General features: G+C 45.3%; 1 protein-coding gene and 1 non-coding gene across 7 annotated transcripts in view; one reads left to right on the top strand and one right to left on the bottom strand.

Annotated features, from left to right (window-relative positions):
• Positions 1–26,259, bottom strand: part of PRDM10 (PR/SET domain 10) — a 96,447-nt gene extending 70,188 nt beyond the window's left edge. For 3 of the 6 annotated variants that reach the window (XM_025464905.3, XM_049109753.1, XM_049109755.1), the window contains exon 1: positions 25,719–26,259. The gene's annotated coding sequence lies outside the window, so the exon portion shown is untranslated. The remainder of the gene's footprint in view (positions 1–25,718) is intronic. The other 3 variants (XM_025464900.3, XM_035716479.2, XM_049109754.1) reach the window with 1 other exon arrangement.
• On the top strand, positions 12,662–12,768 carry LOC112671563 (U6 spliceosomal RNA). Its single transcript, XR_003143693.1, has one exon. It is a non-coding gene; the product is annotated as a U6 spliceosomal RNA (small nuclear RNA).
• Positions 26,260–26,957: the final 698 nt, after the last annotated feature.

The following is a 26,957-nucleotide window of genomic DNA, read 5'->3' as shown; positions in this document are numbered from 1 at the left end:
AAGACAGTGAGAGGGATGAAGCTGCACTACGCACCATCATTTCTGAGATATGAGGAAAGACAAGCCTGCCACAGGTCGAGTGAAAAAACACCAGGATCAAAACTCCCAGGATGGTTCTAGCTGCCTGGAGGAGATTCCTGGAGATAGCGGTATGACCTCTTTTAAAAAGTACTGCATCACCAACACTATTTTTTTTTTAAGATTTATTTATTTGAGAAAGGGGGACCACAAGCAGGAGGAGCTGGAGAGGGAGAAGCAGGCTCCTTACTGAGCAGGGAGCCTCACATGGGCCTGGATCCCAGGACCCCAGGTTCATGACCTGGGTTGAAGACAGACACCTAACTGACTGAGCGACCCAGGCGCCCCAGGAAACACCGCACCACCACCACTCTTGGTGGCACAGAGATACGTCAATGACTTGGAGTCAAAAGTGATTCTGACGAGTCAGATAAAATCAGGGGAATACCTTAATCAATTTCTTTCACTTACATTTTCCTTTTTATGTGTGCATAAGAGTGACGTGATAAAAATCTATGTCTAAATAAATCTAAAAGAGCTCTTTCAATAAGTATATAATAAAAATTCTAAGTGGCAAAAGCATTTGTATCAGAGTTTAACTGGCAAGGCCTTCTCTTTTGTAACAATACATAAAGCAATTATGTATCTTACCACTAATGTCTCAGATTCAATAAAACATGGTAACAATTGGGATCACAGGGTGTAATGATGAACATTGAGAAATGGTAACAATTTTTCCCCTCACTTTGTGAACATCAGATACATAAAAAGGTGAGTGAAAACCCTGCTCCTGTGGAGCTCACTGTCTGGGTGGGGAGATGGACAGCCCACCTCCCAGCTCGCTCCAGGTGAGACCTGCATGAGAAGGGTGACAGTGCTGGAGAGTAAGGGGGAGGAAGAAGTTAAGATGAACCCCTGCTTTTCTAGCCAGTTCGCTATAAGGTTGGGTCTAAATATGTCAATGGAGTGTCCTAGTGCCCCCGGCCTCCCCAGATGCCTGCCTCCCTCCTAGTTCCTAGAGTGCCCATCCCGACGCCACGGCACCCCACCTCTCCTGAAGCCTTACCCCTCATCATCCACCGGCCTGGTTCCCACCAGCATTGGGCCTATAGTGCTAGATGAAGTCACTACTCTGAAGCCACCCAGCATTTAAAGTGGAGAAGCTCTCACTTCATCACCTGTACACAGAGGTGGAAGACAAGGCGCAGATCTGCCTTCACAGGTAGATGTGTAGCCGAGATAACAGGTTGAGCTATAAATAAAATTTCACTTAAAATGCTATTATATGGGGCACCTGGGTGGCTCATGGTTGAGTGTCTAACTCTGGTTTAGATCATGGTCCCAGGTTCTGGGATCAAGTGCTGCACTGGGCTTTCCGCAGGGAGCCTGCTTCTCCCTCTGCCTGTGTCTCTGCCTCTCTCTGTGTGTCTCTCATGGATAAATAAATAATCTTTAAAAAATAAAATGACATAAAATAAAATAAAATGCTATTATGCAGGGCACCTGGGTGGCTCAGTAGCTGAAGCGTCTGTCTTCAGCTCAGGTTATGATCCCAGGGTCCTGACCTTGAGCCCCCAATCCAGCTCGCTGCTCAGTGGGGAGCCTGCTTCTCCCTCTCCCTCCACCCCTCCCCACTGCTTGTGCTCAGGCACTCTCTCTCTCTCTCTCTCTCAAATAAATAAAATCTTTAAAAATAAAATAAAATGCTGTTACGCATAGTGATTAAATTCCACAGGACTACTGGTACATTGTTAAGACCTGGAAACATGAAGAATTCAACAGAGGTTTCTGTACTGGCCTGGCACCTTCTCTGCCTATTTATGCGGAAAGAGGTGTCCCACATTCCATATCGTGCACTTACAAATTAACTTTCCCAGCTCATTACAAACCGACTAATTATCATAAACTGCTGGCTCCTTCCCTAAAAGCCAACACTAGACACACCTAGAAAAGAAGCTAGAGTGAGGTCCACAGATTTGCAAAATGAACATAAAATGTGTAAGAAAGAGAGTGAAGAAAGTGGAGTCCCAGGCTGGGGAAGGGAGTTGTGGGTGGGCTGGGGAGCAAGAACAGAAGGCCAGTCACCCCAGAAGGGGAGGCCGAGGCAGAATGTTTCCAGAATGTTTCCCTTGCCCCAGCATTTCCCTGAGCTCGGGCGCCTGCATCCCGGCGATGCTGGGACAGGGCAGCCAGCCCAGGGCTGTGGCAGCAGAATCCTCCAGGTAGCAGATGAAGGCGGATGGGCCAGGATGGGAGTTCCTCTGGGGCCAGTGGGGTGCCACTGAACCCAGAGGCCCTCAGGCCTAATACACAAGCAACTTCTTATTTGCCCTGCACCTGATGGCTTGATCCACTGTCATTCTTTGAAAGAGTAGGAACAGCTATATGGTGACTTCTGCTGACCAAAGTAAAAAAAAGAGCATCCTTCAAAAATATTCATGTAGAACAGGAGCACTTAGAGGTGTGCTGCTGCCTGAGCTTGTTTCAAATTAATTTTGGGGGTTTTTTTGTTTGTTTGTTTGTTTGCTTGTTTGTTTTTAAGATTCTATTCGCTCATTCACAAGAGACACAGAGAGAGAGGCAGACACAGGCAGAGGGAGAAGCAGGCTCCTCACATGGGAGCCTGATGTGGGACTCTATCCCGGGATCCCAGGGTCACGACCTGAGCCAAAGGCAGACACTCAACCACTGAGCTACCCAGGCGTCCCTCAAATTAGTGACCATAAATACTACAGCTCCTGGAATAGGAATTGGGATTTGTCCTACTTATAGAGCAGCAGGCTTTGGAGTCAGACAGCCTGGCTTAAAATCTTGGATCTGCCACTTAGGGCTCTTAACAATTGGTTTACTCTCTCTGAACTCCACATTCTTCATCCAGAAGGACAAAGAATGAAGTATATTAGGTATTTAATAATAGATAACAATTGTAACTAATGTATAGGATATATAGACATCTTTGTCAAGAAATAGGAAACCCTTCTGAAGTCATATTTAAGACTAGATTCCACTTGAGAAATGAAAAAAAGTGATTTCACTCTATGTATAGTGAAAAAACATGTTCAGTAAGGGATTAAGTTATAAAAAGGGAGCAAGAAGATTATAGGGAATCCAATTCTATGACATGGAATAAAAGAATTTCAGAATAAGAAGAGAAATTCCTGGCCCAGGCTTCTCAAACACGTTTGGAAGATAGCCCTGGAAATCAATGTTCTTTGCTGGGTACCGTTAAATATTAATATATTTCACAATTAATACCACAGAATAATGATAGCTAATATTTATAAAGTATTTACTAAGCGGTAGGCATGTTCTAAGTACTTTACCATACACTGATTCATTTAATCCTCATAATAACCTATGAAGTAGGTATGTTATTACCTCCACTGTGTAGGGGAGGAGAAAGAGAGAGGTTAAAAGACTTGTCCAGGGAACGGAGCTAGCAAGAGCTAGTAAGTAAATAGCAGAGCTGCAACACGAGCCTGAGCAATCTGGCTGCTGAGCTCACGTGCTTGGCCACTATCCTACATTGCTTTTCATCCTATAATCTAAGAACACCTCACCTGGGTTATGATTCCAGCACAAATAAGTCCATTATATATGAGCTATATAAAAATCACATCTAACCCCACTATGCACTTTTTCCCAAAATTATCAAATTAAGCAGGACTAGATATTTCCTTTTTTTTTTTTTTATTTTGGCCACTTGTTCATTTGCCATCACTCAGCACGTTGGCTAAGACAATTGACAGCAATAGCAACAAAGGGTTAGTGACATCTCAGGTGGTAAAAACTCAAAATTAAGAAAATTCTATCCTCTATTTTTATTTATATGAGAGAACGCCTTGGTGTGGCTGTAGAACACAATCTGGGGGAGGAAGGATAGTTTGAGAACCACTCATCCAGAGCAACTTCTATTGTATAGATGACAAAGTCACAAGTCTGAGAGATAAGACGAATCGCTTCAAGTCACTCAAGTCATGGAGCAAATAGAGACAGCACAAAAACCAGAGCCTGCGACTTCGAGTGCTCTCACCCCTACACCACACCACCGGGTTGACAGAGGGAAGGATTTAGATGATGCTTTAAGCAGAGATTTCTTTCGCTGCCTAAAGCTGTTTGTCTCAGCTTTCCTTTTCTTTTTTTTTTTTTTTCTTTAAGTTTATTGCCCTTGACTTCCCAGCTAAACCATCCCAGTCAAGATAAGTGCAAGACAGAAAGCAATTTAGGCATGGATTACACTCCAAATGCTGATAATTAACATTGGTGGATACTCCTTTATGTATTTCCTTTAAAGTTGTTACACACTAGGGATGCCTGGGTGGCTCAGGTTGTGATCCTAGGGTCCTGGGATCGAGTCCCACTCGGGGTCCCTGCATGGAGCCTTCTTTGTCCTCTGCCTGTGTCTCTGCCTCTCTCTCTCTCTTTCTCTCTCTCTCTCTCTCTCTCTGTGTCTCTCATGAATAAATAAAATCTTTAAAAAAAAAAACTTAAAAAATACAATGAAATAGTTATGTTACCCACTCTATTTTGATTCTTGGGATAATAAAAAAAGTTTATTTACTAGTAATTTAATTGAAATAAAATAAACTTGGCTGAAATAAAAACGTACGGAACCATCTGTTAGGATGTCGGAGGTCAGTGATTAAACAAAGCTAGAAAACAAAACCGAATATATTAAGGAAAATCGGTTGCCTCTTTATAAAATAACTTCATCAAACTGCTTTTCAGTTTTACATCTATCATCTATATCTACAATTCAATTCTATATATCTTTTCAGTCCTTAAACTATAAGATTAAACGATTTTTTTTAATCATGGAATTGAAAAGAAACATAGATTTAAGGAGTATTAGATAAAAGGTAAATAAAGACTCCTGTGAAGATATAAGATGATGAAAAACGACTTTGGCTGTCTCCATTGTGACCTTAAACTTTCTAATTGGGTTCTTTCCAGCAAGTCTCCTGGGCCAGGCGAAGACCCCTGTGGGCACAGCACCCTGTGATGGCAACCGGAACCCCCCCACAAGCCATGAGATCTGCCCTGGGCCAGCAGGACCCCATGGGACTGACCCCAGGCAATGATTAGACCTGACCTTCACTTGCCCACCTGCATGTACCCACCCACCTTTGCCCCACATTTCCCTTATTTAATTAAACCTGAACTATTTTCAGCACTTTGGAGACAGTCTTTGAGATGCTAGCCCAAGGTCTTCCCTGAAATAAATTCTTTTTAGTTCCCCACCACTTGATTCTCTGCCTTTGGGTTTTGTCAGCAGCCAGCTGTGGAACCCGTCTGTCTGGGGCCCCGCAGAGCCAGGTGCTCTTGGACCCTGTGCACCGGCTACCCCTGGGACTTCTGGATATAAGCACTGGTTTCTAAACATTTTTAGAGTGGGGCGCCTGGGGGACTTAGTTGGTTAAGCGTCTGCCTTCTGCTCAGGTCATGATCCCAGGGTCTTGGGATTGAGCCTCACACTGGGCTCCCCGCTCTGCAGATCCTTCTCCCTCCCCACTCCCCCTGCTGCTCCCCCTGCTTGTGCCCCTCTCTCCTTCTCCTTTCCCTTCCCCTTCCCCTCCTCCTCCTCCTCCTTTCTCTCTCTCTCTCTCTCTCTCTCTCTCTCTCAAATAAAATCTTTAGGGCAGCCTGGGTAGCTCAGCGGTTTAACACCTGCCTTTGGCCCAGGGCGTGATCCTGGAGACCCAGGATCGAGCCCCACGTCAGACTCCCTGCATGGAGCCTGCTTCTTCCTCTGACTATGTCTCTGCCTCTCTCTCTGTGTCTCTCATGAATAAATAAAATCTTTAAAATATATAAAATAAAATCTTTAAAAAATAGTTTCTTAAAAAATAAATTAAAAAAAACATTTAGAACTTGGCAGGACAAGCATTTTTTTGTTTAACTCAACCTTGAACTACTACACCCCACTGCCCTTGAGCTAGGGAACTGCATTCAGGCAGTGAAGGTTCGGCCCAAAAGCTGGCGCCAGACCTGCGGTTTCCAATCCTGGCCCCTGTGGCTTCACTAACGGGGGACCTTGTACAAATTACCTACCGAACCTCTCTGTGGCTCAGCGTCACCAGGTATAACATGGAATGGGATGACAGTGGGATGTGCTTCGTACAGTGTAAAGAGGATCAAGTGAGCTAATATTTGCAAAATGCTTAGAATACTAGACGATGGTGAGCAGCTCAGATGTTAAATGAAAGAAATGATAATTAGGGCAAATTGTGAGCCATAAATCAAAAATGGTACAGTAAGAAGAAATTAACTAGAGGAAGGAGAGAAGGGAGTAAGGGAGGCCTGAAAGAAAGAAAAGAGAAAAGCCCTGAGGAAGCAGAAAACAAGAGTATTCCGGAGAGAACGTGAGCCGTGAGCCCGAGGAGAGGAGGCAGGAAGGCAAAGGCGTAAACAGAGCAGGGGGGATGTCTGAGCAAGAAATACCCAAACCAGCAAAGTAGGCAGGGAAGTGGGGTGGAGAAGGCGAGAAGAATGTCAGGGAGAAGGAAAGAACCTTCTCGTTCTGAGGGAATAGGTGAGAATCAGAAGTGAAAGCAGAACATGAGATTAAGGATTTTCTGAGATAAGAGAAACAGTTACAGTCGGGGTAGGGGGAGCAGAGGCGGGGGCGGGGGGCTCCCCCTTCTCCGACTACTAAGTAAAGTGGCCTTCAGAGAACAATCGGGAGCCTGATCCAGGCCCAGAACACTGCTCTGCGGAATGCCACGGGTGCCGGGGACACGGGCGAGACGCAGTGGGGTCTACACAGAGGGAAACCTGACTCGGCTTTAAAAGGGAAGGAAATTCTGACCGAAGCCACGAGGTGGATGAACCTTAGAAACACGAGGCGCGGTGCCATCAGCACAAAGGGCCCGGACGAGGCCCGCTAGCAGGCGGCCCCACGCAGGCCGAGCACAGGCCTGGCCCAGCGCTGACCCGACCGGGAGGGCTGCGGGAACCTCAGGCCTGGCTGCACCACCCCGCGCCGCAGGCCGAGCCGCTCGGGGGCGGGTTCTACTCCAGGTGTGCTTTACCACAGAAACAAACAGAAATAAAAATACGCCCTGGACGATGCCTGCAGCAGTCACGCGGGCTCTGCCGTGCTGGACGTGGGACTTCACTGGTACCTTTTTCCCTCGAGACCGTGAAGAAAACCCAGGGTCACTCAGGCCCCAGTCCTCCCATGGCCAGTGAAGCCTGCCCCGCCTGTCCCCCGCCCAGCCAGACTGCACCCGCGCTCCCGCGGTGGCCAGGGCAACCCTGCCGGCCCGGTCCAGGCGCTGACCTTTCTGGAACCCCTGACAGCCAGTCAGCTCTGCGCTCCTCGGAGCAGGGTAGCGACCACACACGGCACCTGCCCAAGTGTCTGGCGCACGGTAGGTGAATAATAAATAGCAGCAATTGCTTTTTTTCTTTTTTTAAGATTTTTATATTTTATTTACTTGAGATTTGAGAGAGAGCGAGTGAGAACAGGAGAAGGGGGAAGAGGGAGAAGCAGACTCCCGGCTCGATCTCAGCGATGAGGGAGCAGAAGGCTAGCTGATGACAAAGCATAAGAGGACACCCCACAACCTGCCCCCCCTTGCCCCCACTCCTGGGTGGGGTGTGTGACATTCCTCCAGGAAACTTCCAACTATCTCAGTGTTAGTCACGCTTGCTAGAAGGAAAAACAACCTTAGCTCGAAAACAAGCAGGCCTCCAGGGTCCTAAGGGTCTCCTTCAGCAGATGAAAGTCCTTTAGGACACCCTCCCCTCGTCCTTACCTCCTCCATCCCCATAGTATATAATCAGCCATTCCTCACAACCCCAGGGCAGCCTCTCTTTCCGCCCACAGGTCCTATCCTCACGCTTTAATAAAAAATGCTTTCTTGGCCATGGGCTCTGGACCTCACCACCATTCTATCTCACCAGGACTTCGGGATCATGAGGGCCAAAGGCAAGCCGAAGACGGCCACTTAACCGACTGAGCCACCCGGGCGCCCCAGCAGGGATTGCCCTTATTGCCAATGTCCTATCAAACCTCAGGCTCATTCTTTTCACTTCCATATAAATACTTCCCCAACATGAGGAAACTCCAAAGACTTTCATTTTAGGAGGAGCAGGATGGCCAGGTGAGGGGATACAAAGGCAGTTGACTTTCCTGTCAAAGGCCCAGTCAGCACAAGCCACCCTCTGGATCTATTTCAACTGTTCCTTTCCCCCCCCCCCCCCCCCCCCCGCCTCCTAGTTTCCTAGCTCACAAACTCCCAGGCTCTGATTCTGGATTTATTTCCTGGATCTCTGACTCCTGACCTGATTGATCTTGGGTTTTACACCATTCTTTTTAATGAAAGCCTTGGGAAACACCCATCCCACCAGCTGCATGAGCATCTACCGTTAACCACAGCCCTCTGGTTCTGGCACTGTGCCCTGGGACACGGCTGAGGGATGAGCCAGTGCATGGGGCCAATCACAGGGACAGGATATGTGGACAGCTAACACGTACTGAGTGCCTTCCATGTGCTAGTCACTGGTCTAAGCAATTCACACTTAGCAATCTGTTAATTAATTTAGTGTCACAACAAACCAGGGGAGTTGCTTAAAACCTGTATCTTCGGGACACCTGGGTGGTTCAGTCATTTAAGCAACCAACTCTTGATTTGGGCTCAGGTCATGATCTCAGGGTTGTAAGATTGACACCCCCCCCCCCATCAGGCTCAGCACTGGGCATGGAGTATGCTTGAGATTCTCTCTCTCCCTCTGCCTGCCCCTGCTGTCACACATGCGTGCACGCTCTTACTTTCTCTCTTTCAAAATAAATAAATAAAATCTTTAAAACAAGTACCTTCATAATTCCGAAAACAATAGCACAGAATCATAAAGGAGTGCTCTGAACAGCTGCTAACCACTACACGACTGAGATGCAATATTAAATTTGAAAGCTACAAAATTAGGCCAAGTGAAATGAAAATGAAGGGTTTCTACTGTGCCCACTCATTTGGAACGGCAAGTAGAAATTTTACATTTAACCGATCTCTGGACAAAACGGTGTTAGAACTCAAAAGAAAAGACAAAAAAGCTACTAGACTCTGTTCTTAAAGATGAACAGGAACTGGTGGCGTAAGTAGCAAGGGATGAATAACAGAATTCTAGAAATTTCAGCACAAACTCCCCAGTCTTGCCAAGAAGAGGAAGCCTAAATAATCGTCACGTAAGTTTCTCAATTTTAATATTTCACTCTAGTAACACCGAGAAAAAACTAAAAATGAGACGTTTAAAATAACAATACTATCACCTTGCCTAGCACGGTGTTCCAAGTCTCCTGACAGACCTGTTGCTTTGCTCTTCACCCCAACCCTGCGGAGGCTAATGCAACACTGCGCTCCGTTTCCCAGAGCAGGAAATGCCAGAGAGGGAGCAGACATAACCTGCCCAGGCGTGGGTCTGCCCAGCCTGAACACCACCCCAGCCCGTGCCAGCACTGCACCCTATCCCGTCGGGCCCCTCTGCCCCCAGCTAAGAGTACTGGAAACCCCGAGTGAGGGCAGAGTCATAGGACCAAAATATTATTTTTAATTCCACAATGAAGTAATATAAATACAATTTTAATTAGGGAAAATAGGCCTGAGGAACCAAAGGTTGCTGAGAGAGTAAACCATCAGGGAAATGAGACTTTCATAAGAGCTTCTGAGGGACCCCTGGGTGGCCTAATGGTTGAGCATCTGCCTTCAGCTCAGGGCGTGATCCTGGGATCCTGGGTTTGAGTCCCACATTGGGCTCCCTGCAGGGAGCCAGCTCCTCCCTCTACCTATGTCTCTCTCTCTCTGAATAAATAAATAAAAATAAAATAAAATAAAATAAAATAAAATAACAAAAGCTTTAGACAACTTTAAAAAATAATCACAATAAGCCTTTGACTAGGTTCCAAATTTAAAGTGTTTTTCATTAAGCTGTTATGGATTTGGAATATTTCCATCTAAACAGACAAGTCTGAGGGTAAAGATAAAAAATGAGAAAGTGATAATAGAGTCCTCTAGGTATTTCTACCAATGCCAATCATATTTAACATGTGTCATGAGTGCTAACAGTGAAGCAAACAACGAAATTTCGAGATTGCAGAAAAACTCCATATAAAAAAAAATTTGTTTTATTTGTTTATTTATTTTAAGTAGGCTCCACACCCAACATGGGGCTTGAGCTCATGACCCTGAGATCAAGAGTCACATGCTCTACCCACTGAACAAGCCAGGCACCCCTCCAGGAAAAATTTTATGCCATTGGAAGAAAACTTTTGAAAAAAAAACTTAAGAAACTGTATAAGTGAACAGACAATGGCAGAAAAACTTCAGAATCAGTAGCACTTTTACTATTACAGGACTGATGCATCACAGACTAAACACTATTGCAGAAAACATCCTAAAGAAACTTTTCTGATTCATTGCTGGCCATCATCAAAGACAATACTGTGTAACCAGAAGAAAACTGAAAAAAAGATTTAAGAAAGAAAAAAAAAAGATTAGGAAACAGGATGACTTCAAAAAAGAAAAAAGAAAACAGGGTGACAAAAATAAGCAAGGACCTAAGTGGCTCAAGCAGATCTGGAAAGGTACCCTTTTCCCACTCCATTTATATGTCTCTTTGCCCTTCTACTCCCCGCCGGGCACCGAGTCCTCCTCCTTCCTCAAAGAAAAGAAAAACCAAGGCCAAGAGTCTCGTTGGGGGTCTCAGACCGACAATTCTACATTAAAATCCTTGAGAGTTCAAAAGGAACCACCACTCAGTGTGAGTTCTGAAGAATGATAAACCTTGATGTCTGCCTTTTCCTTTTTACAAAGAACAGCTGGTTGGCTGGTAAAATCTGAAGGCGATTTCAAAGAGAATCTGTCAGGAGTTCTCTATTCTCCTCTCACACGATTTTAGGGGGAAGCCTCAAAGCGGCAGAGTGTATCATGGGCCTACAGAAAAGGGCACAAACCATTAGCACCCGACATGAGGGACGTTCCAGAGTAAACTCTGGTGGGTCAAGGCATGGAACACCACTGGGGCCTGACAGCCCCAGTAACTACCACCATCTCCCTCCACCATCCCCCAATCCCCTGGCAGGCCGAGGGAGGGCAGGGCACTCAGTCCCCTGGAGCTCACTCCCTCCGGAAAACTATCACATTGGGTCTGCTCCTCAGCCTGACCTTCCAGAAGCTGCCTCGGAGACTTGGTGGGCCTGAATCGCAGCTTTGGTCTCCCCAGTGATGTAAAGCTACCATAATCCCCACCCTTCCATTCGGTTGCTTTTTGCTGGTTAGCCTCTTGACCGGCACAGCTTAGCGGCAAATACCTCAAGAGGAAAGCCACTGCTGGTCTCAGGCTCACCCCCTGGGTCTTCTTTGCTTCTGGGATGTTGGGCCTCCAGTACTGAGAGCCTTTGTAGTCCTTCAACTCTGATCTTTATCTCTCCAGGCCCAAGAGATTGCCTAACTCTCTGCAGGCGTCTCTGCTTCTCAGGCCTCTCAGCTTTTGCTTGTCAAAAACAGAAGAGCCTGTGGACACCAGAAATGGGTAGACCCCAGTAAGGGAGGCACGGTGGTGCGGCATGTCTGCTGCGACCAGGCGCAGTGCTCTGCTCAAAGGAGCTAGTCGCAAAAGGACTGCATGTTGAGTGATTTCACTTACGTAAACTATGCAGAATGGCACATGAGTGGAGACAGGAAGCAGAATAGAGATGGGGAATGAAGACGAACGAGATGGCCAGGAGGTGTGGAGTTTCTTCTGGGGGTTATGAAAATATTCTAGAACTGATTGTGGTGACCGCTACAGAACTCTACTACAGAATGTACTAAAGCTCCTGAACTGTACCCTTTAAACGAGTGAATTGAATGGTATTATGAATGATACCTTAATGAAGCCATTAAAAAAAAAAAAAAGATGGACACTTCAATCAATGCAGAACTTCTAGGGAGCCATTTGACAATAAACACCAAGAACTTTTGGGCGCCTGGGTGGCTCAGTCAGTTGGGCATCTGGCATCAGTTCAGGTCATGATCCCGGGGTCCTGGGATCAAGCCCCAAGTTGAGCTCCAAGCTCAGTGGTAAGTATGTTTCTCCCTTTCCCTCTGCCCCTCCCTCACCCCGCTCATGCATGCACCAGTACTTGGGCATGCTCTCTCATAAATAAATAAAATCTTAAAAAAAAAAGTTTATATGTGTGAATATGTGTAATATTTATATATTATTATATAATTATATTATATATATTTTTATATACACACATATACATATGTATATAAAAACAGCTTGAGAAAGTTCCAGATTCAAGAGGAATTGAGGACATGCTCAAGCCATAGTAACAGAGAGAAAAGTCTCCAACACGATGAGCCTGTAAAAGCCTTCAAGTTAAAGAATTACAATTTCCAAAGTTCATGAACTGGTTTCATCAGAATCACCTAGGGAGCTAGGCCAAAAGACAAATTCCAGAGCCTTATGCTGAGATTTTTTTTTTTTAAGTAAGCGCTACACCCAACGTGGGGCTTGAACTCATGGCCCCAAGACCAAGGATCGCATGCCCTACCGACTGAGCCGGCCAGGAGCTACCCGACCTTAAGAATTTTTATTCAATCAACTGCAGAGGTAGAGGGAAAGGGAGGGCATCTTTGTTTTTAAACATCCCCGGGTGGTGCTCCCTCCCGCAGCGTACGTACTAAAATTGGAAAGATACAGAGAAGATGAGCATGGCCCCTGCACAAGGATGACAGGCAAATTCATGAAGGGTTCCTTATTTTAAATAAACAAACAAACAAACAAACAAACAAATAAATAAATATCTACAGGTGATCCTGATGTCAGCCAGATCTGAGTAACTCTCAGACGAAAAAGGAAAGGAAAATCTATCATGGCAATAACACCTTCTGGAAAATCATTCGAGGAGTAAGTAATATGAGAGACTGAGGCCTCATATAATGATAATGAGGCCAAGACCTGCCTTTAATAAGCAAGGATCCGACTTCTGAATTCTTACTGGGTCTTAGTGATATTAATAGACATTCATACATAAACTTTCAGTGCTCAAAATCATCACCTTAAAAAAAAAAACTTTATTGCTAAACAAAAACTTACCAAGAATCCTGACACCTGATACAACTTACCAGCTTCCCTAATATGTTTGTGGCATTTATGTCAGAATTCTGAAAAGGCTGAAGTGATTGGTAATGTAAGTGGTCTTCTGTAATTTAGGTGCTCTTCCTTGCCAACCCCATTACTCTCCTGAGTATTTGATTTTCCAGCTTCCCTTTGCCACATGCTCACAAGCTAATCTGTTCCATCCACTTATGAGGAATATTTGAAATAAGCACTGTATGTAAATATGGATTTATGAGGAATATCTGAAGACTGAAAGATTGATACAAATGACTCATCCAATAACACTGAGTGCCCCTGTTTTTCAACTACAGATAATGGCTTTATCGCCGCCGCTCCCTTTGTGAACGGTGGCATTGTTTCACAAGACAACTGGCAGGGGTACAAATACTACTGGCCGTGGCCCTGGCACACCTGGACACAGAAAGCTATCTGGCCCAAATATCTCAGGCTCTTTTGTTGAATTAGCAATTGCAGTAACGAAGTAGGGGACTGGCAGGTGGGTGTTCTGGAGGCCTGAAAAGCCTTTCTTACAGATGGTTCTGGGTGGTAACAATGACTCAACAATCACAATACCAAGTAGTTAGGATAAAATACTTGGTGATGTAAAGAGGTATAATCTTAAATACTAAGCTATTTCTTTAAATTCGAGGGCTTTAATGATTTAACTGGAAAAAAAAGAGAATATTAAAATTGATTACAGGAAATTATTGTAGAACCCAATTTTCCTTATTTAACACTACATGTTTAGTGCAAGAGACAACAGTGTAACTACCTGTTCAAGCTACCTCAATTCCTGAAACACTATGCAGCCTTTTGTTCAAATAGGCTGAGCCACTGTGCTGACCCAGGATTAAGAAGCAAATTGATACTAGTTTGAAGTAATTCCTTTTATATCTAATTCACTTCTGCACACCACCAGCCCCCAGCAGGTTAATGAGGGTCTCACCTGCTGTTTACTATCAAGTTCTCATTCCTCAACCTCAGTCCTTTGTTTGCAAATTTAAATATTTTGCAACACAGAATGGTCAAAGACAAGCATTTGATGAACGAGATGGTGAGCCCAGACAGATGACATAGGGAGGCAGTTAATTGCCTTCAATAAAAACCCTATCTTGCCGGCACATAATTAAGACTTATACTCTATTCAACCTTCTTCAAATTTCAACCTTCTCCATCTTAATAAAACTAACTATAAGAGGCTACCATCCAGAATTGTCTTCTACAAGCCAGGACATTTCTTAAGTACAGAGCAGTGTAAAAATATTGAATGTGAAGGCAAATAAAAAGTTACTTATCTTGACAAGTGAAATAACATCACCTGTCTTAGCTAAGTCACAGGCTCACCGTTAAGATATAGAGTGGGATGTTTGTTACAATAGAGTACAGTAGCATAGAGTGTATTACAAATGTTAATAACTAAGTTATGATCACCACAGGCTAAGCATTAGATCATGTAGATATCTTACCCAGAAAAGTCTTAACTTCCAATCAAAAGCTACTTAATATTAAAAACAAAAACAAAAGGTACTTAATACATTTCCATTATTAAACCATTCATTTGGGAATAAGTATCTCTTAACTATAAGCCAGCGTTCTCTCAACTGACACATGACGTATTTCACTAGAAAAAATATATATATTTCAAATTAAAATGGACAAAAAAAAAAAAACAAATTAAAATGGACAGAATTTTAAAACTCTGTGATTAGCATTTTCCTCCACGAAGAGACAAGGTCGTGGCATCCCACTGCTGTTTAGAAATCTCAGCCATATCTACTCTGCAAACACATTTCATTCAGATGCAGACTCTAACATGTTGGATTCATTTGCAAATCCAGTGAAGTGGTTAACGGAGACCACAAAATTAGAATCCCCTAATGGATGCAGTTTTTTTTATTTTAAAACTCAGCATAATCATAGTCCATCTTAATGAAAATGTATACTGTGGAAATAATATTACTTAAGTAAACACCAGTGGAATAGTAATGATTGTAGCTATTTGCCATTTACTCAGCATCTATCACATGCCAGGCATTGTGAGATGGCTTTTAAATACTCAATTTCAGTCTCCACAACAACCAAAAATGTGTACCTGTCTAAGGTCATAGGGCTCCATAAGTAGGATTTGAACCCAGACGCCTTTGACTACAGAGTTTGGTCATTTCCCTCTCTGCTGCACAGCTTCCTCCTACGCAAAACTGCCAGAACTCAAGCCTGGCTGGGATCTGCTTCTGTCCCCTTGGCCTCCCACCAGATGATGCAATCACTAGGCTGGGCTTGATCTCAAAGGAACCCAGGGAGGTTATAATTTACCAAACCCACAGGGAGTTTTAAATGTGCAAATTAGTCCATAAACCAGATTAGTTGAGGTAACTACAAAGCTATAGTGAAGAGTACCCATTATAAAAATCAAATAATAATATTTATTAAATGCCTAGTCTGTGCCCAGCATTGTTTTAGGAACTGAAGAACAGACTGGATGAAAGATTTTTGTATTAAAATTTTCAGCAGAGGGATCCCTGGGTGGCGCAGCGGTTTAGCGCCTGCCTTTGGCCCGGGGCACGATCCTGGAGACCCGGGATCGAATCCCACGTCAGGCTCCCGGTGCATGGAGCCTGCTTCTCCCTCTGCCTGTGTCTCTGCCTCTCTCTCTCTCTGTGTGACTATCATAAATAAATAAAAAATTAAAAAAAAAATTTTCAGCAGAGGGAAGATATAAATAACATTAATTCACTGTTGTACCAAGACAAAAGCTACCTTTGTGCACAGAAGAGAACATAGTAGCCCTCAAATATTAACTGAGTCAACTCATATCAGGAAAATTAATTACTCCAAATACGTTTTCTGATTATCTCATATATATGCATTTCTCTAGCCGGGGAACTGCTGGGTTTTAGAGTCCACATATCTTTGACTTTCTAGATAATTCCAAACTGCTTTCCAAAGTAGTCATACCACTTTATACTCCTATCAGCCAGGTAGGAATGTTCCTATTGCTCAACAGCTTCAGGATTCGGTATTGCTAACTGTGATTTACGTATATGGTTATATGGCACTGTGGTTGTAATTTGCATTTCCTTGATTATTAACAAGGTTGAACAGCTTCTTGTGCATTTATTAGACATCTGGATAGCTCCTTTTCTGAAATGCCTGCTCAACACTTCTGCCCATTATCTAATTAGTGCAGGTAACATCTTATTTAAGATTCGATATTCAAGATCTATACTGAGGTCATGAATACTTTCTCCAATATTAACTTCTAAAAGCTTTATTGTTTTGCCTTTCATCTGCCATGCTTCCTGGGTCATAAGTTTTTGAATACATATGAATCTGTTTCTGGACACCTCATGGTATCCTATTGATCAATTAGTCTATCCTGGTGCCAATACCACATTGTCCTAATTATTACAGCTCTTCTTGAGCTCGAATAAAGATGTTTTCCAATTTGTTTCTACTTTTTCAAGAGTAGCTGGCCTTTTCTTGGGCATTTACTGATAATTTTAGTATCAGCTTGCCTTTTTATTAATTTGTTGGGATTACATTAAATCTCTAAGTCTGTTTCCAAAGAATTGCCACTTTGCAGTATCAAATCTTCTGATCCTTGAACCAATGTATCTTCTTCATTTATTTATGTTTCACTTAAAGTCATTCAATAAAGTCTTCAAATTATTTTTTGTAAAGGTCTTTTACACATTTTTTTGTTAGACTTAAAATATATCTCCAAGAGTTCTTTTCAAAGATTTTTTTTCAAAGATTTTTTTTAAACAATCTCTACACTCAATGTGAGACTCGAACCCACAACCCCAAGATTGAGTCACATACCCTAGAGACTGAGCTAGCCAGGTGTCCCATATCTACTATAATTTATAACTGGTGAAAAACCACAGATCTGAAAAAACATACGATTTTTTTTTTAATTTTTATTTATTTATGATAGTCACAGAGAGAGAGAGAGGCAGAGACACAGGCAGAGGGAGAAGCAGGCTCCATGCACCGGGAGCCTGATGTGGGATTCGATCCCGGGTCTCCAGGATCGCGCCCTGGGCCAAAGGCAGGCGCCAAACCGCTGCGCCACCCAGGGATCCCAAAAAACATAGGATTTTTAATTTTTTTTAAGTAATCTCTACACATGAGGCTCAAACCCACAATCTTGAGATCAAGTCATATGCTCCATTGACTGAGCCAACCAGGGACCCCAAAAAGATATATTTTTTAATGATGTATAAAAAGATACCATTTTTAAGATTTTATTTATTTATTTATTTATTTGAGAGAGAGCGAGCGTGTATGAGCACAAGGAAAGGAGCAGAGGGAGAGGGAGAGAGAATATCAAACACATACCTCATTGAGTGCAGACCCCAATGCAGGGCTGTCTCACAACCCTTAGATCATGACCGGAGCCGAAACCAGGAGTCAGGACACTTTACTGACTGAGCTACCATGCACCCCAAAATATATCGGGTTTTTTTTTTTTGATGAGACACCTAGATTTTGGGATAACTCATATATAATTCATAAATAAGCATGAATATAAATGCTCTTAAAAATTTTTAATGAAATGAAGTTCATCAAAGTGTAATTTCTGTTGCATATAATTTATTCTGTTTTTTTTTGTTTTTTGTTTTTTGTTTTTCAGTTAATCTCTACCCCCAACATGGGGCTCATACCCACAACCCCAAGATCAAAAGTCACATGTCCCACTGATTGAGCCAGCCAGGCTCTCCATAATTTGGAGGCTGGGAGGGGCTGTTGTTTTTTAAGAGTTTGTTTATTCGAGAGAGACAGAGAGACAGAGTGTGAACAGAGAGGGGCAGAGGGGAAAGGAGAGGGCGAAAGAATTTGAAGCAAACTCAGTGATGAGCACAGAGCCCAAAGGGGGCTAGATCCCACCACCCGGAGATCATGACCTGAACTAAAACCAAGAGTTGGATGCTAAATGACTGAACCACCCAGGTGCCTCCCTATAATTTAGTTTTAATTCTAGAATTAACATTTCATGGTTATATCATATCTCACTTCAACAGGTTTCATGTACTCAACAAAACTTACATGTCACATAAACAAGTGTCCTCAATACCAATTGGTTGTATGTTGGTCCTTATATTTATCAATGTATGAAGTACTTAATTAAAATCCAGGATAATTTCATTAATCAACTTCAAGAGAGATGCATAAATGACTGAAATCTAATTAATATACACACGATTGTCAGGGCACCTGGATGGTTCAGTCAGTTAAGCATCTGCCTTTTGCTCAGGTCATGGTGTCTGGGTCCTGGAATCAAGTCCCACATGGGGCTTTCTGCTCAGCGGGGAGTCTGCTTCTCTCTCTCCCTCTCCCTCTCCCTCTCCCCCCTCTCCACTGTGTGTTCTCTCTCTCCCTCTCTCTATCTCTCTCAATAAATAAATAAATAAATAAATAAATAAATAAATAAATAAACAAACAATCTTAAGGGAAAAAATAGGGATGTCTGGATGGCTCAGCTCAGTCAGTTAGGCATTGGCCTCCAGCTCAGGTCATGATCCCGGGGTCCTGGGATGGAGACCCCATGTCCGGCTCCCTGCTCTGTTGAGAACCCTCTCCCTCTGCCTGCCGCTCCCTCGCTTGTGCTTTCTTGCTCTCTCTACCTCTGTGTCAAACAAATAAATAAAATATTAAAAAAGAAAAAAAATATAAAAACCATTGCCTAGGATTGAGAATGCACACACTTTGCTCCTAGCCTTCCCTCCCACCACTCTTACATCATTCACTAAAATTGTCTTCTTTTTTCATCTGTAGTTACAATACTTTTCTGTTAATGTTGCACATTAAGGATGAAATGGAAACAGATGCCTTAGAAAACACACTAAAAAGTCTAGTCAAATGCAAAGCAACAATTAGCCAAAGGTGTTATAGCTATTCCGCTCTCAGAAGGACATAATAAGGCTGCCTATAATCATGGTTTGTAATTAGCCTGAAAATAACCCCCAACAGACTGGCCTCAAAATCTTCAAACAATGCTAAGAAAATGGGAGAGATTTGCGCACAAAACACAAAAATTTTGAAGAAAAGGAAAGAAGACTTCAGAAATCACCTTGAATATCTTGATTACCTTCACTCCTTTCTTCCTCCAAACATTATAGAATCCAGCAAGTAAAAGGCTTTCTTGCACTACATGAGGGGGTTAAAAAGTATCTATCACTTCTAGGAATTTATAACATATTTGGGAACCAAGAAATAAGCCCAGATAACTGCTACATGATACAAATGGAGCAATCGGTCAATGTCACTATTATTACAAAACAGTACAGAAATCCTGTTTTGTAGGACATCCAGAGACAAAGGGGATCACTTTCAAGTAAGACGGTCAATGGGGCCTCAATGAAGAATGTGTGCTTTCAACTTGCTCTAGTACAGGGTTTGCCAAACTACAGCGCTAGGGTGGCTCAGCACCTGTTTTTGGATATAGCCTGCGAGCTATTTTACATTTTCAAATAGTTGAAAAGACTCCAAAAAAAGAGTATTTCGTAACACATGAAAGTTACAGTACATCACGTTTTGGAGTCCATAAATAAAGTTTAACTGGAACACAGCCATGCTTTCACATGACAGGGGAGAAGGAGTGCTTGTAACAGGGACCATATGGTCCACAAAACCACAAATATTTACTCCCTGGTTCTTTACAAAAAAAAAAAAAAGTTTACCAACCAACTGCTCAAAAAAGGTGGATGGAATTTTGGTGGACAGAACTGGAGAAGGGGGCGGGGAGGGATGACACAAACAATCCGTGTGAGAAAGTAAGGTGTGAAAGCACGAAGGAAAACTCCAGAATACTGAAGGAACAGTGGGAAGATTTGTTTGGCTGAAGCAGAAGGTTCAAAATCGGTAGGTACTGAGCCAGCAATCAGTATGTGCTTTGAGGTTTTTTTGGTTGTTGTTTTTTAAGATTTTATTTATTCATGTGAGACACACAGAGAGAGGCAGAGACACAGGCAGAGGGAGAAGCAGGCTCCCTGTGGGGAGCCCAAAGCGGGACTCAATCCCAGGACTCTGGGGTCACAACCTGAGCCAAAGCCGGATGCTCAACCACTGAGCCACCCAGGGGCCCCCATATGTGCTTTGTTACTGAGCCATTTGTATTATTGTAGTGACTGATAACAAGCGTTCTCATACCAAGAGTATGAGATTGGTACTATTATTATCCTCATTAAGAATTAAGAACTAGTTGAATGAGGGACGCCTGGATGGCACAGTTCATTAAACAACCGGCTCATAGTTTCGGCTCAGGTTGTGATCTCAGGGTGGTGAGATGGAGCCACGCACGGGGCTCTGTGCTCAGTGTCAACACAGTATGGAGTCTGCTTGAGACTCTCTCCCTCTCCCTCTGCCCCCACCCACCAAGCTGTCTCTCTCTCTCTAAAATATAAATAAACAAATCTTAAAAAAAAATGTTAAAGGATTTGATAAAGAAACTAAGCTTAGAGATTTTATGTAATAGGCCCAAGATGAGTCAACTGAATCTAGTCTATGAATCTAGGTTCTTTTGTTCGCAGAGCCCACGCTGTTCAATGCCACAAGGTCAAACTAGGTACTACCCATACGGAGTAGTAAAAGGAAATACTTCCACCAAAGTAAGTTAGGGCAAAACTCTCAATGTTTTCTTTTTAAAAGTTTCTCTTTTCTAAAGATTTTATTTATTTATTCATGAAAGACACACAGACAGAGGCAGAGACACAGGCAGAGGGAGAAACAGGCTCCCTGCGTGGAGCCCAATCAGGACACTATCCCAGGACCCCGGGACCACGACCTGAGCCGAAGGCAGATGCTCAACCACTGAGCCACCCAGGTGTCCCTCAACGTTTTCAAATACGGGTATTAAAAGAATATGATTTCATCTGTAAGCTGACTCTCTTTTGTTTATTTTTTTTAATGTTTATTTATTTATGATAGTCACAGAGAGAGAAAGAGAGAGAGGCAGAGACACAGGCAGAGGGAGAAGCAGGCTCCATGCACCGGAAGCCCGACGTGGGATTCAATCCCGGGTCTCCAGGATCGCGCCCTGGGCCAAAGGCAGGCCCAAACCCCTGTGCCACCCAGGGATCCCTGACTCTCTTTTGTTTAAAAGGACAGTTGTCCCATGAGCTGGTCCAAAACGTTCCATACTTGGAATCAAACTATTGTGGCCATTTCCTAAATCATAGAGGAGAAAAAAAAATCTGTGAGCCTGATTTTCTCAATTTCAACATTCTCCCAGAAGTATTTCCTAAATCTCTGAAAAAATGACACATTATAAAAATCAATAAGTAGCAGACCAAGTTTGGGAAAATTCAGCTGATTATGCTTAGCTCTACTTTTTTTTTTTAATGGATTGTGTGCTCAACAGATTTTCATTTTATTATTTTAGGTTTGAATGATTAATTGAGCATATTAATTCAATAACAGTTAACTCAATTATCTGGAAGTGGTTTTAAGGTTTTCTTCAGAAGAATAATGCTTCTGTGAGAGCTATCATAAGCACTAAGAAAAAAATCAGGCCCACCTACATATTAGCAGTATCTATTCGATGAAACTATAGAAACAAAGACAATACATTGTATGACAGTTTACCACTACTTGGAAACACCTCACCCCTACTGAACTAAGCCTAGAACAGCACAGTTCAACAGAAATATGCAAGCCACACGGGCAAGCCACATATGTAATTTTATTTCATTTTTTTAAGATTTTATTTATTTATTCATGAGAGACACAGAGAGAGAGAAGCAGAGACAGAGGCAGAGGGAGAGGCAGGCTCCATGCAGGGAGCCCAATGCAGGACTTGATCCTGGGACCCTGGGACCATGCCCTGGGCCAAAGGCAGGTGCTCAACCACTGAGCCACCCAGGGATCCCTCACATATGTAATTTTAAATCTTGTAGTGGCCACATTCTTTAAAAATTTAAAACAGGTGAAATTAATTGCAATAATATCTTTATTTAACATAGTATATGCAACATATTATCATCTCAACATACAACCAATATTTTAAGAGCATCAGCTCAACAGGCTCAGCAGAAGAGCATGGGACTGTTGATCTCAGGGTCCTGAGCTCGGGCCCCACATCGGCTACAGATATTACTTAAAAATAAGTCAATAAACTTTCTAGTTACCAATTGAACCTTTTTTTTTTCATACTGAATCTCAAAATCTGGCATAAAAGTATTTCACACTTACAGCATTAGCCAAGTTTCAAGCCCTCCACAGCCACATGTGGCCACTGGCTACCATATGGGGCAGCAGAGATCTAAGGGACAGCCCTGGTAAGGATCACAAAGGAAAGAGGCTGTGGATTACAGCCAGAGTCAGACCTAGAAAAGTGAAAGATATAGGTCAAGAAAGGGAGCATGTGGCTCCGATATTCTAATGTTGAAATAAGAGTCCAACTAGGAAATGAGTAACAAGCAACAATGGATCATTTTTGCAGATAATGACCTTCCAGCAATCTATCTGGGGTTCTTGAAGTCTTGCATAGTATTGATTCCATAATGTTTGCTTCCTACACATTGTGACACGTTTTGCTATACTTATGATTTGGGATTATCCATAATCTCCCCCCTCCCTCTCCATTTTCTCACCATCACCCCACCACCACCAAGTAATTCTCTATTTCAAAGTTTTCAAAACAAAACAAAACCCACTTCCAGGTGCCTTCCACAAGCTGAACAAATTTAGAATCTATACAGCTGTGTATAAACCACTGAAGGATCTGAGAAAGGGAATGGCAATAATGTTTCAGCGCTAATAGTGAAGTATCAATGTCGCAGAAGGAGCTATAGGAAATAGGCACCAGTTCAGAATGTTCCACATAAATCTTGAAATAGGGTTGCAGCCTTGAGAACAAAAAGAGGACAGGGAGCAGATTTAGCAGTGATTGAAGTAAATCATGTAAACAGGATAATGTCAGAAGAGGGAGAAGAAGGCTGCAAGGTGGGGGGAAGGACCAAAATAATGAAGTCAGCAGCTCCCCTCTCACCTTCCTCCCCCTACGCGGTAGCCATGGAGAATTCCAGAGGGACCACTCTTCCTGGCTCTTTCTAGACAGCACACCAAATTCTCATTTGCTAATATATTAAAGCACCGATGATAAATTTTAAAAATAATAAATTCTGCTTGTAAAAAACATACAAATTGCTGGAAGGGGGTGTGTCTACGCTCTTTGGGAAAGAGATAGGATAGGGGGAGATTGTGTATTTTAGGCTGTAATAGGTCAAAGTACATCAGCATTCAATTTTAAAACCAACTCTGACTAAACAATTCAAACACTGCAATGACAAGATGTTTAATAGTTCATTTCTACCGAATGAAAGAATGAACTTATGTTTACTCATGCTTGAAATGTAAAATTAAGGAAACCATAACTATAGCTCAGTATTTCTCAACTCTCATCGAATTCTACTTGTTACCAGAAACCTAACCCATTGGGACATGTTTTTAAAAGGTAAAAGGAATCAAATGTTGTAAATTCTTTACATTCAGAAGAGTTCAGGGTGGCCCCTTCAAGTATTAGGGAAAGTCTTGAAAGTAGCAAATCGCCAGTGAAGTCATTAGGTTACTGATCTAAGTTTAAAAAAAAAAAAAAAAAAAAAAAAAACTAGATACAAAAAAACACAAATCATGATGCCAAGTCGGTAGAAATGTTTCAAACACACACACAAAGATGGGAACCACACTGAAATATCAGGAGGGATTATCTCTAGTCATTTTACTTTAAGTAGTTTTTATTTCAGACTGTGTCTCTATTTTCTGTGGTTTCTGCAATGATCATGTATCGTCGTGAAAACCAGGAAGAAATAATGAATTTAGACAAAGTGGAAACTGAGGCAGTACCAACCAATTTAGGATCATATTGGACTGACAGGCTATACCTTGCATCACCATAATCTAAGTAAAAAGCATTTGGGGCCCTTGAAGATGTGAACTTTGCCATCTCTCTCATACAGACTTGATTACATTCACATGTACAGCATAGGATGCACACATTAATCCTTGGGCTGCAAAACATTAGGAAACTAAAAATCACTCATTTAGGAAAAGAGAGCAGGTTGCAAAACAAAGAGGGGAGCCCAGAGTGGATGAACAAGGAATAAACCAAGAGTCACAAGGTGGGAAAAACGTCTTGGTCCAAATTTTTATTTTATTTTTTTAAAGATTTATTTATTCATGAGAGAGAGAGAGAGAGAGAGAGAGGGGCAGAGACACAGGCAGAGGGAGAAGCAGGCTCCGTGCAGGGAGCGCGATGCTGGACTAGATCCGGGGTCTCCAGGATCACGCCTTGAGCCGGAGGTAGATGCTAAACTGTGGAGCCACCCAGCAATCCCCCCCCGCCCAAACCGGTCCAAAATTTTAAAATGTAGCGCTACTACTCAATTGTTCACTGCGACACGAGTCGTTAAAAAAAAAGTAAAGCTATAAGTTGTGTCTAAATACACCAGATTGGGGCAGCCCGGGTGGCCCAGAAGTTTCGCGCTGCCTTTGGTCCAGGGCGTGATCGTGGAGCCCCGGGATCGAGTCCCACGTCGGGCTCCCTGCGCGGAGCCTGCGCATCCCTCTCTCTCTGGGTCTCCCATGAGTATATAAATAAGATCTTTATGAAAGTCAATACAGCGGATGGAGTCAAGGGTGCTTTACAAGCGGGCTCTGCCCCAGGCGGGCCGTGTCCTCCGGGCGGGGCGGGGCGCGGGGGGGCGGCGCGGGGCGGCGCGGGGCGCGCGCGGGCTGGAGGGCGCAGGGGCACCTCGCGGGGCCGGTGGGGCGTCCCGGGCGGCTCTGCAGGGTCCGGCGACGGCGAGGGCCGCGGAGGCCGAGAGCTCCGGCGCGCAGGGCTTCCTCGTGGCGGCCCGGCCCTCCGCGGCGCTCCCCGGGCTCGCGCGCACACCCCGCCTGCGCGCGCCGAGGCCCGGCGGGGACGTCGCTACCACCGCAGGCGGGCGGCCCGCGGGGACCCGCCGTCCTTGCGCCCCGCCCGGCCCCGCGACGCCGGGCTGCACGGCGGGGGCGGGGGGCCGGGGCCGGAGCCCCCCGCGCCCCCGCCCGCGCCCCCGCCCGCGCCCCGCCGGCCCAGCCCCGCGCCCGCCCAACCGCCGCCGCAGGAGCGCGCGGGGCGCCCAACCGCCGCCCCGGCCCAACCACCGGGGCAGGGGAGCAGAGGCGCGCGGCCGGGGGGCGAGCGGGCCCGCGGGGGTCGCGGCGGAGGCGGCGCGGGCGCGGGCGCGGCCCGGCCCGGAGGCGCGGCGGCCGCCCGGAAGGCAGCGCCGGGAGCGGCTCCGGAGGGCGCTCTGCCCCTGTCCCCTCGGAAGGCGCGGATGGTTTGACCCCCCACCCCGAGCGAGGTGCCGCGTCCCAGCCCCGGCTGGACTGTACCATCGGGCGGCGCCGCCGGGATTGCTCCCCCCACCACCACCGCCAGGTCCCCCCCCACCCGGGTCCGCGGTCGGTTGGCCCCGGCCGGGCGCTGAGACGCGGAAAGAGCTTGGCGCCATTTTGGGTGGGACTAAGCAAAGACGAAACACCCTCCCAGTCGATGGGGTACTCCGGCCGCCGGCTTATCCGGTTCCCTTAATCCTTTAGGTACTTACACGGCGTTGGGTGAGGGGAGCTGGAAGATCAGCGGGTCCCCGGTCCTCTCTCCCTAGGGGTGATGGAAATCAAACCCCCCCCGCCACCTCCAGGTGGTTCTTCCCGCCGCAGAGTGGGAGCAGCATAAAAGGCGGGGCCTTATTAGCATAATCTGCCCGGCAACCTGATCTCGCCGTGACGGGATTGGCGGGCCTCTGTAAACCCCATGCCCTGCCTAGAGACGAGCAACGCCGGGGCGAACTGACAGGCCCAGATTTAAGACTCATGACGAAGATCCTGAGACGCTTATTCAGGCGGCAGAGAAAGCCAGAAGGAGATGCACGCGACGGCCCAATGGCTGACGGCCTCTTTATTTCGTGCTCTGCTGTTGCTTTAAAGCCCAATCAAAGAGCGGGTCTCAGGCGGCGCTCGCCTGCGTTTGTGCGCTAAGCCAATCAGGGAAGCCGACTCTGCGGATTCGGGGTCAGGCCGGGCCTCGGGGTCCCGCGGCTGCCCAGGTGGCCCGGGTGCCGCGGCTGCGGTGCGGGTCGGGGTCCGGGCCCCCCTCCCACCGCCACCGCGGCGGAGACGCCGGGATCCCGAGGCGGGGGGTGGGGGCGGGCTGGGCTCGGCGCCCCCCGCGCGCGTGCACCTGACGCCCACCTGCCGGCGGAGGCTCCTCGGCGGGTCTGCACGCGCCGCGCTGGGCCCCGGGCCGCGGGCCTCCGGGGGTGCAGGGCCGGCCGGGGCCAGGGCTGCCCCGGGGCGCACGGGGCCTCCAGCTCGGCGACCGCGTCGGCGCCCCGGCCCTGCCCACCCCTGCGGCGCCGCACCGCATCGCTCCTCTAGCCCTTCCCGTTAGGAAGGTGGGGGTGCTGTTCAGGACACGAAGCATGATTCAACACCGATGCAGCAGTGACTCCATCGCTCATCTCTTAACCTCGGGCTTCCGCGTCCCGCTCTCGCTCCAAGTCGCCTTCCCAAAGGGCAGCCGAGCGCGCACAAGTGAGCCCAAGCTCCGGAGCGGGACGCCCAGCCCTAGGGAGCCGCCCCCGACGGGAGGAGCAGCCGGATCCGGAGGAGCCTTGGAACCTTCGGACCTCCAGGGAGCGATCTTCCCAGCCCCCTGGCAGCTGCTTTGCTACTTTGTTTTAAAGATTAAGTGAGCTTTACTTGTAAAAATACCTCCCACACTTCAACGAATAGGAATGGAAGTGTTAACGATGATAAAGCACACAAAACTGCTAAACTAACCAAGA

Source organism: Canis lupus, chromosome 5, assembly GCF_003254725.2.
Source record: "Canis lupus dingo isolate Sandy chromosome 5, ASM325472v2, whole genome shotgun sequence".
Lineage (NCBI taxonomy): Eukaryota > Metazoa > Chordata > Mammalia > Carnivora > Canidae > Canis > Canis lupus.
The sequence above is the reverse complement of the archived record's forward strand: the minus strand, read 5'-3'. Positions and strand labels throughout refer to the sequence as shown.